The following is an 11597-nucleotide window of genomic DNA, read 5'->3' on the forward strand; positions in this document are numbered from 1 at the left end:
ACACTTATCTCACCGTTTGGATTCCCGCCAGGTCCAATGTACCCTACACTTATATCACAACTTGGGATTCCAGCCAACATTTGGGATTCAATGTACGTAACTCTGCCGATATTTGCTTATGTACCTGTTTTACGAGGAACCGGATTGTGAGGCTATTGTGGGACGGGGTCACCTTGGCACATGACCTTCTTGTATTCGTCCATTCACACGAGTTAATCCGCTCCACTGTTACCGGGAATGACGTGACACATTGACACCCATGTTGTTGTTTTAGTGTTAATCCACGTGTGTCAAGTCGATCTGTAACCAATCGAATCTGAGCCAGGCAAACCAGTGGTTGATAGTATTGTCAACGACTTTATTTGGATGCAGTTACACAACATCAACCAAGGTACTGGAGATTTATCCTGCATCGGAATGTCAACTGCGATTAGCTGAGTGAGTGAGTATAGTTTGACGCCACTCTAGCAATATTCCAGCAATATCACGGTGGTGGACACAAGAAATGGGCTTCACACATTGTACCCATGTGGGGGAATCAAACCCAGTCGTCCGCGTGACGAGTGAACGCTTTAACCACTAGGCTACCCGACAACTGCGGTTGGATATTGAATCTTTGTGCCACGATGTGAACTTCAAATAACCAGTCAAGCTTCATGATAGAGGTGTGTTTCACACTCTATGCATTAGGTCACAGTTCTCAGTGATAAAGCAACTGTTGGGTGTTATGTAAGACGCATTTATCGTAACTGCGGATCTATTTATGTTAAAACTGACCACTTCCATAGTCTAGTGGATTGAGCATATGTACGGGAAGTGGAAGGTCTGTGGTTCGAACCCAGCCTGGTCGGGCTGAAAGAAGCTGTAAGATGGTACTTGTTGTTGTCCTGCCTGGCGCTTGGTATTAAAGGTACGCAAGGGGTCCGTAGTTAGTATACTGTGCTAGAGTGGTATTAAAGGTATACAAGGGGTCCGTAGTTAGTATACTGTGCTAGAGTGGTATTAAAGGTACACAAGGGATCCGTAGTCAGTATACTGTGCTAGAGTGGTATTAAAGGTATACAAGGGGTCCGTAGTCAGTATACTGTGTTAGAGCGGTATTAAAGGTATACAAGGGGTCCGTAGTCAGTATACTGTGCTAGAGTGGTATTAAAGGTACACAAGGGGTCCGTAGTAAGTATACTGTGCTAGAGTGGTATTAAAGGTATACAAGGGGTCCGTAGTCAGTATACTGTGTTAGAGTGGTATTAAAGGTATACAAGAGGTCCGTAGTCAGTATACTGTGCTAGAGTGGTATTAAAGGTATACAAGGGGTCCGTAGTCAGTATACTGTGCTAGAGTGGTATTAAAGGTATACAAGGGATCCGTAGTCAGTATACTGTGCTAGAGTGGTATGGCATCTCATCGGGCTAGCACCGTGAAACCGACATTCAGCTACAACCAGTCACCACCACACAGCGTGTGAGTTACTGAGTTGCATTAAGGTGTAATTTGAACAGTATTTCATTTATCTCCCCTAGTGTCAAATGATGTGGGGTGTAATATATAGGTATACAGACAGCTTTAGGTCTGTGTGTAGTGGTGTGTGTGTAGTGATCTATGTGTAGTGGACTGTGTGTGGTGGTGTGTGTAGTGGGTTGTGTGTAGTGTGTGTAGTGATCTATGTGTGTAGTGATCTGTGTGTGGTGGTGTGTGTAGTGGACTGTGTGTGGTGGTGTGTGTAGTGGTGTGTGTAGTGATCTATGTGAAGTGATGTGTGTAGTGATCTATGTGTAGTATTCTGGTGTGTGGTGGTTTGTGTATAGTGGTCTGTGTGTAGTGATCTATGTGTAGTGATCTATATGTAGTGGTCTGTGTGTAGTGATCTATGTGAAGTGATCTATGTGTAGTGATGTGTGTAGTGATCTATGTGTAGTGGTCTGTGTGTAGTGATCTATGTGTAGTGATCTATATGTAGTGGTCTGTGTGTAGTGATCTATGTGTAGTGATCTATGTGTAGTGGTCTGTGTGTAGTGATCTATGTGTAGTGATCTATATGTAGTGGTCTGTGTGTAGTGATCTATGTGTAGTGGTCTGTATGTAGTGATCTATGTGTAGTGGTTTGTGTATAGTGGTCTGTGTAAAGTGATCTATGTGTAGTATTCAGGTGTGTGGCGGTTTGTGTATAGTGGTCTGTGTGTATTGATCTATGTGTAGTGATCTATGTGAAGTGATGTGTGTAGTGATCTATGTGTAGTATTCTGGTGTGTGGTGGTTTGTGTATAGTGGTCTGTGTGTAGTGATCTATGTGTAGTGGTCTGTGTGTAGTGATCTATGTGTAGTGATCTATGTGTAGTGATCTATGTGTAGTGATCTATGTGTAGTGATCTATGTGTAGTGATCTATGTGTAGTGATCTATGTGTAGTGATCTATGTGTAGTGGTCTGTGTGTAGTGATCTATGTGTAGTGATCTATGTGTAGTGATCTATGTGTAGTGATCTATGTGTAGTGATCTATGTGTAGTGATCTATGTGTAGTGATCTATGTGTAGTGATCTATGTGTAGTGATCTATGTGTAGTGATCTATGTGTAGTGATCTATGTGTAGTGATCTATGTGTAGTGATCTATGTGTAGTGATCTATGTGTAGTGATCTATGTGTAGTGATCTATGTGTAGTGGTCTGTGTGTAGTGATCTATGTGTAGTGGTCTATGTGTAGTGATCTATGTGTAGTGGTCTATGTGTAGTGGTCTATGTGTAGTGGTCTGTGTGTAGTGATCTATATGTAGTGATCTATATGTAGTGGTCTGTGTGTAGTGATCTATGTGTAGTGATCTATGTGTAGTGATCTATGTGTAGTGATCTATGTGTAGTGATCTATGTGTAGTGGTCTGTGTGTAGCGATCTATGTGTAGTGATCTATGTGTAGTGATCTATGTATAGTGGTCTGTGTGTAGTGGTCTATATGTAGTGATATGTGTAGTGATCTATGTGTAGTGATCTATGTGTAGTGATCTGTGTGTAGTGATCTATGTGTAGTGATCTATGTGTAGTGATCTATGTGATCTATAGTGATCTATGTGTAGTGATCTATGTGTAGTGATCTATGTGTAGTGATCTGTGTGTAGTGATCTATGTGTGTAGTGATCTATGTGTAGTGATCTATGTGTAGTGGTCTGTGTGTAGTGATCTATGTGTAGTGATCTATGTGTAGTGGTCTGTGTGTAGTGATCTATGTGAAGTGATCTGTGTGTAGTGATCTATGTGTAGTGATCTATGTGTAGTGATCTATGTGTAGTGATCTATGTGTAGTGATCTATGTGTAGTGATGTGTGTAGTGGTCTGTGTGTAGTGATCTATGTGTAGTGATCTATGTGTAGTGATCTATGTGTAGTGATCTATGTGTAGTGATGTGTGTAGTGGTCTGTGTGTAGTGATCTATGTGTAGTGATCTATGTGTAGTGGTCTGTGTGTAGTGATCTATGTGTAGTGATCTATGTGTAGTGATGTGTGTCTATGTGTAGTGATCTATGTGTAGTGATCTATGTGTAGTGATCTATGTGTAGTGATCTATGTGTAGTGGTCTGTGTGTAGTGATCTATGTGTCGTGGTGTGTGTAGTGATCTATGTGTAGTGGTCTGTGTGTAGTGATCTATGTGTCGTGGTGTGTGTGTAGTGATCTATGTGAAGTGATCTATGTGTAGTGATGTGTGTAGTGATCTATGTGTAGTGATCTATATGTAGCGATCTATGTGTAGCGATCTATGTGTAGTGATCTATGTGTAGTGGTCTGTGTGTAGTGATCTATGTATAGTGATCTATGTGTAGTGATCTATGTGTAGTGATCTATGTGTAGTGATCTATGTGTAGTGGTCTATGTGTAGTGATCTATGTGTAGTGATCTATGTGTACTGGTCCATGTGTAGTGATGTGTGTAGTGATCTATGTGTAGTGATCTATGTGTAGTGATCTATGTGTAGTGATCTATGTGTAGTGGTCTATGTGTAGTGATCTATGTGTAGTGGTCTGTGTGTAGTGATCTATGTGTAGTGATCTATGTGTAGTGATCTGTGTGTAGTGATCTATGTGTAGTGATCTATGTGTAGTGATCTATGTGTAGTGATCTATGTGTAGTGATCTATGTGTAGTGATCTATGTGTAGTGGTCTGTGTGTAGTGATCTATGTGAAGTGATCTATGTGTAGTATTCTGGTGTGTGGTGGTTTGTGTATAGTGGTCTGTGTGCAGTGAGCTATGTGAAGTGATCTATGTGAAGTGATCTATGTGTAGTGATGTGTGTAGTGACCTGTGTGTCGTGGTGTGTGTGAGGCGGGCACAGCTGGAGAGACAACCCGTTACGTGATTTCTGATCTATGAGGTCAATCTTGCTAATGCAAACACGGAACCCTTAATGGAGAAATTGACCATGTGCTGTTTTCGTCAATATTCGTAAATTAACTTGGCATATACTCCTGCTTCGTTTGAACCGTTTGTGTACCTAAGCTTGGGTAGAACCCGGCGGTGTGCTGAGATAAGACTTACAGGTCACAGGCACGTCGTGGATGTCGGCTCACGTCTCTCATGACCTCCCATTTATGACATGGATACGTGACAATCTCACGTGACGTCTGTTACTAACAGTAACACGGGCCTCATTCTGAACCAGGAAGTGTCATTATCGCCTTGACTGCATTTGGAGGTGGGGAACACATGAAGTGCCTGATCTACTTTTTTGTTGCATTGCGGTGTATGTAGCTCGCGCCCAACACCGCTAATGACCTGTCAATATACCTGGCATGCGTTACCTGTTGCCATAGCGACATATCCAGAGATAATAACGATAATGTATTGTTCAAAGATGTTCGTATACGACGTCGTTTCGTCAATAATCACCTCACATCAACCTCAGCAGTGATTTGATCAATACATCCCGCAGAATCTATGTGTGTTAGTTGAATGCATGATCTCTATGCACGGCCCCCGGTGTGACACTTTGTCTGGCAATAGGAGAGCGGTATTTGAAGACTCCCATCCGTTGAGCACACTCCGGCAGCCATGCAGGTCACACAAAGCCAAATGTTTTCCCATAGGCTTCCATAGTTACCGTATATGTTTTTAAATAAATAACCAGGACGTTTGACGCGATTACATGTACATATATATACGGTATGGCTTTAGAACCCCCAACGCTCTGCACCGTCTCGGCTTGGACTGAATAAGGCTTTTAATTCGACGTTGTGGATTTGTGGCCCATTCCACCTACAATGCCTGCGACAGTTGATCTAACGTCTGGGACGCCGGTTGACATTCGCGTACGCGTCGGTCGAGGTCAGGTTACACATGCTCGATGTGGTTGAGGTCGGGAAGGCCATGGAAGCACGGCCTATTTCTCATTCTGAAGATACTGTATAGTGGCATGTGTTGTGCTAGGCCTGACATTATCATGAACAACTCCCGATGGCGGTCAGTGATCGGAAACATGTGAATCTTAAGATTTCGTCTCTGTTACGAATAGCAGGTAATTTGCCCTGAAGGCACACAAAGTTAGATTTGTGCATGGAGGATCATGACACTTCCACCACAATATCGGTCAACCTGGGCGACACAAGTCTGGGCAAAACGTTCATTTCGACGTCGATAGACACGTACTCTTCCGTCACGGCACTGACGTAGAAAGCGTGATTCGTCACTGAACCATATGTACACGTCGCCAGTGTTGTAGATTCCAGAATCGAACGTTATTGCCCCACTGAACCAGTCGACGTCGATGCAGTTGTCGCAGCACAGGGGCAGTCTAGCTTCTCGTAAACGATTATGAATGGCATGCGCCGACACTCTCCTCCAACTAGACACTGCACTTAAGCAGTTGCTGTGACAGTTCGATTCAGCAAATGAAGTACCCGGATGTACGTATCCTGCGCTGCAGTGCTAATCCGAGGTCTACCACTTCGAGGCCGATCTTGCGTAGAATTGGTTTGATGATATTGGTCCTATAAACGACTGACGGTACTCTGGTGAACACTGAGGTGACGTGCAACGCCAGATTGAGACTCCCCAGCCTCCAGACGTCCAATGGCAACGTTTCGATTTACAGCAATGAGTCGCAACACAACGATATTCTTATAGTTAGCTAAAAAATGCCAATGACCGTCTAAAAGCATAACGACCTTATACCATGCATTCGTCCCATGGTCACAACCAGTATATTAATGGCGAAATTCTAACAATCAAACATTAATTTTGAAAATATTTAAAATTTCATGTTTCAATATCATCTATGCGTGTTTTTTGTGGGAGAGTATATAACTTATATAATATTTCAATATGTCACGTGTTATACTCGACTCAGCATTTGTTTGAAATGGATAATATACATGGGTACTGTTTACCACACGGCTCTCTAAGTACGCCAACATGGACTAAGTCGTAGCTGTTGGAACCTTCTTGCACTTGGCTGTGTATGGTACATTAACGCGGTGCTTTGTGTAACAAGCCTACACATGAAACAACAGACCGACAGGTATCGACTACAGTCATGCAATGCAGTCTCGAAGCGGAACATTTCAAGCATTAACCAGGGCAAATGTATTTTCATCTTGAGTCTTTTTTCAAATGACGGAAAAAACCCTTGGTGCGTTCAGGTCAATATACAACAATCAACGTCATCGTCACCATGATGATGATCATTGTGTTTTGAGTTACCCGTGTGTCTGGTGTTAGGAGGGTTGTACGATCTGAGTGTAGAGAAAGTGTACCCATGACACTTTTCGACAAATTAAACATAGCGTGTTTATAAGTAGAGAGCCTTGTTTACAGTGTAGCATCTTTGTGTGGTAATGTCTGAGCACATGTGGTCCCCAACAGTCGGTTCTACGAAGTAAGGGGGGAGGTCCTGGACACTTTCACGACAGGAAAGTGTGGTGATTTCAGGTTAAAATGGGCTCTTATGGTGTTCAACATCATTGCACTGACACTGCGACGGACGTGTGGAAATAGAAAAAATCTGTTTTTAGGCTGTTACTCTGATCCCTAGAATTGATAAATTTACAAAAGGCATATATCGAAATAACCCACATCGGCCTAACTGGGCATTCAGTGGGATGCGTAATAGGATATCCAGAAAAACATGTTTACTGGTAAAATCGGGGAAATCTTAGAAAAAAAAATAGCTGCTCAAAACAATAGATCGGACTATAGATGGCAATTAGGTCGCTCAGCCAGGTATGACGACGGACCGTCGACTCACCTGGCATGAAATGCACGTCCTGCCTACAAGCACAAGGGGTCATCTCAAAGATAGTTTATTGCTTTTTCATGTGTGTTGAATATGTCTCATCTACTGATTAATATCTAACGTGACTTTCTTTCATAACGTTTATGTTGAGATATGTAAAAGGGTATGATACCCATGGAAAAGCTTAAATCAGCCATTGTATTAAATGTCTCAAAATATATAGGTGTCATGACCACCCAAAGATCGACAGGACTGGATATTATTTGTAAATTATTATGACATGCCGTTTGATTCCCACTTTAATTCCCCTAAATGAATAATTTATCTCAGCGACACCCGTCCTGGATTTGCTTTTGAGACGACCCCTCCTACCCGTTTCTTTTTATTGTGATAGTGAGACTCCATAGCAGCTACATCCTTCATAGTTTCAGTTTTAAAGTTATTATTATTTATGTCAGCTATCGTTTATAATGAAGCTAAGTTTAATTTCAAAATGGACATATAAAAATTGTCCTTTGTAATTTTATATCATCGCATACTAATTTGCATAAAGCCATGGTCTGTTCCAAAAAAGTCCCTTTGTAATATAATATCATCGCATACTAATTTGCATAAAGCCATGGTCTGTTCCAAAAAAGTCCCTTTGGACCGCATTGCTCATTTCTGCACTAATCTCTCCTCAGTAAAGTCCTTTTTCTACGTTTCCTATCTCCCTACCACTGAGACTGTAGTTAGGCCGAACTTAGTTTAACAGATATTTCACACTTACACATATTAACTACATAAATTGTAGATATCAATCCGAAAAAACATTTTTTATCGATTTCCGACAGTACTTTAGTGCTGGTTTCAGTAGTCCTGGCTTACTCCCGTAGTGGAGTGCCAGCCTGCTGAGACACCACCCCACAGTGTATACCCCACTCAGTACACCACTCAGTACACCACTCAGTACACCGCGGGCCGCTCCGTCCGGGTTTTATTCCCAATTTCCAAGCTATAACAAGCACTATATTCAATACCTCTTGGAGATTGAACTACCGTCCTGTCGGTCAGACGCTTTATCAACTAGGCCACGGAGGGGGTCTGGGTGAGCGAGTGAGTATGGTTTTACGCCGCTTTAAGCAATATTCCAGCAATATCACGGCGGAGGACACCAGAAATGGGCTTCACACAATGACTCTGTATGTCTCTGTGTGACTGTACATAACACTACAGACACTACACCAATGCTTGGTGCTTCTCCGTGTGATATCATCATGACTCATATTGGTGTGTCTAGATAACAAACCCAACGAATGGATTAGAATTATTTTGTATGTCACCTGGAGCTTAGTGTGATTTATAAACATACGTATCCCCAGCCTAACACCAGCACTATCGCCAGACACTACACCATGCTATATATCATCGGTGACTCGGTGATAACTACCGCTGTAACTGTATGTCTCTGTGTGACTGTACATAACACTACAGACACTACACCATGCTATATATCATCCTAGATAACACCCTGTAACTGTATGTCTCTGTGTGACTGTACATACAGACACTACAGACACTACACCATGCTATATATCATCCTAGATAACACCCTGTAACTGTACTCTGTGTGACTGTACATAACACTGACACTACACCATGCTATATATCATCCTAGATAACACCCTGTAACTGTATGTCTCTGTGTGACTGTACATAACACTACAGACACTACACCATGCTATATATCATCCTAGATAACACCCTGTAACTGTATGTCTCTGTGTGACTGTACATAACACTACAGACACTACACCATGCTATATATCATCCTAGATAACACCCTGTAACTGTATGTCTCTGTGTGACTGTACATAACACTACAGACACTACACCATGCTATATATCATCCTAGATAACACCCTGTAACTGTATGTCTCTGTGTGACTGTACATAACACTACAGACACTACACCATGCTATATATCATCCTAGATAACACCCCGTGTAACTGTATGTCTCTGTGTGACTGTACATAACACTACAGACACTACACCATGCTATATATCATCCTAGATAACACCCTGTAACTGTATGTCTCTGTGTGACTGTACATAACACTACAGACACTACACCATGCTATATATCATCCTAGATAACACCCTGTGTACTGTATGTCTCTGTGTGACTGTACATAACACTACAGACACTACACCATGCTATATATCATCCTAGATAACACCCTGTAACTGTATGTCTCTGTGTGACTGTACATAACACTACAGACACTACACCATGCTATATATCATCCTAGATAACACCCTGTAACTGTATGTCTCTGTGTGACTCTACATAACACTACAGGACACTACACCATGCTATATATCATCCTAGATAACACCCCGTGACTCTGTATGTCTCTGTGTGACTGTACATAACACTACAGACACTACACCATGCTATATATCATCCTAGATAACACCCTGTAACTGTATGTCTCTGTGTGACTGTACATAACACTACAGACACTACACCATGCTATATATCATCCTAGATAACACCCTGTAACTGTATGTCTCTGTGTGACTGTACATAACACTACAGACACTACACCATGCTATATATCATCCTAGATAACACCCTGTAACTGTATGTCTCTGTGTGACTGTACATAACACTACAGACACTACACCATGCTATATATCATCCTAGATAACACCCTGTAACTGTATGTCTCTGTGTGACTGTACATAACACTACAGACACTACACCATGCTATATATCATCCTAGATAACACCCTGTAACTGTATGTCTCTGTGTGACTGTACATAACACTACAGACACTACACCATGCTATATATCATCCTAGATAACACCCTGTAACTGTATGTCTCTGTGTGACTGTACATAACACTACAGACACTACACCATGCTATATATCATCCTAGATAACACCCTGTAACTGTATGTCTCTGTGTGACTGTACATAACACTACAGACACTACACCATGCTATATATCATCCTAGATAACACCCTGTAACTGTATGTCTCTGTGTGACTGTACATAACACTACAGACACTACACCATGCTATATATCATCCTAGATAACACCCTGTAACTGTATGTCTCTGTGTGACTGTACATAACACTACAGACACTACACCATGCTATATATCATCCTAGATAACACCCTGTAACTGTATGTCTCTGTGTGACTGTACATAACACTACAGACACTACACCATGCTATATATCATCCTAGATAACACCCTGTAACTGTATGTCTCTGTGTGACTGTACATAACACTACAGACACTACACCATGCTATATATCATCCTAGATAACACCCTGTAACTGTATGTCTCTGTGTGACTGTACATAACACTACAGACACTACACCATGCTATATATCATCCTAGATAACACCCTGTAACTGTATATCTCTGTGTGACTGTACATAACACTACAGACACTACACCATACTATATATCATCCTAGATAACACCCTGTAACTGTATGTCTCTGTGTGACTGTACATACTACATTGATTGATTGAGTTTAGGTTTACGCCGCACTCAGCAATATTCCAGCTTTATGGCGGCGGTCTGTAAATAATGGACTCTTGACCAGACAATGCAGTGATCAACAGCATGAGCACCATTCTGGGATACGATGACATGTGTCATCCAAGTCAGCGAGCCTGACCACCCGATCCCGTCAGTCGCCTCTTACGACAAGCATTGGTTACCGAAGATCAATTCTAACCCTGACCTTCACGGGTAGTACTATATGACTCTACATGACACAGTATGACTCTACATGACACAGTATGACCCTATGTGACACTTTATGTCTCTACATGACATTATGCGACTCTACATGACACTATATGACTCTACATGACGCTATATGATTCTACGTGACACTATATGGCTCTACATGACACAATATGACTCTACATGATACGACTCTACGTGACACTATATGACTCTACATGACGCTATGTGACAGAATATGACTCTACATGAGGCGATATGACACTATATGTGATAAAATATGACACTATATGACTCTACATGACACTATATGACTCTACATGACACTATATGACTCTGGATGACACAATATGACTCTACATGACGCTATATAACTCTACATGACACAATATGACTCTACATGACACTAAGAGAGTGAGATAGTGAGCGAGTTATATTTAAAGTAACATCGGCAATATTTCAGCCATTTCGTGACGAGAACAAAGTTGGCGTTTATAAAGAATATGTATATCATAAAACCGGCCGGCAGAGGACAGTAAAACAACTGGACTATCACAGTTCGAATTGAAACTAGCATGTGAAGTTAAAACTAATAGCACTATTTGGACAATTCATAACATAAAAAC

The sequence above is a fragment of the Haliotis rubra genome, unplaced genomic scaffold, assembly GCF_003918875.1.
Source record: "Haliotis rubra isolate DU_JTF1 unplaced genomic scaffold, ASM391887v1 Scf25, whole genome shotgun sequence".
NCBI classification, from domain to species: domain Eukaryota; kingdom Metazoa; phylum Mollusca; class Gastropoda; order Lepetellida; family Haliotidae; genus Haliotis; species Haliotis rubra.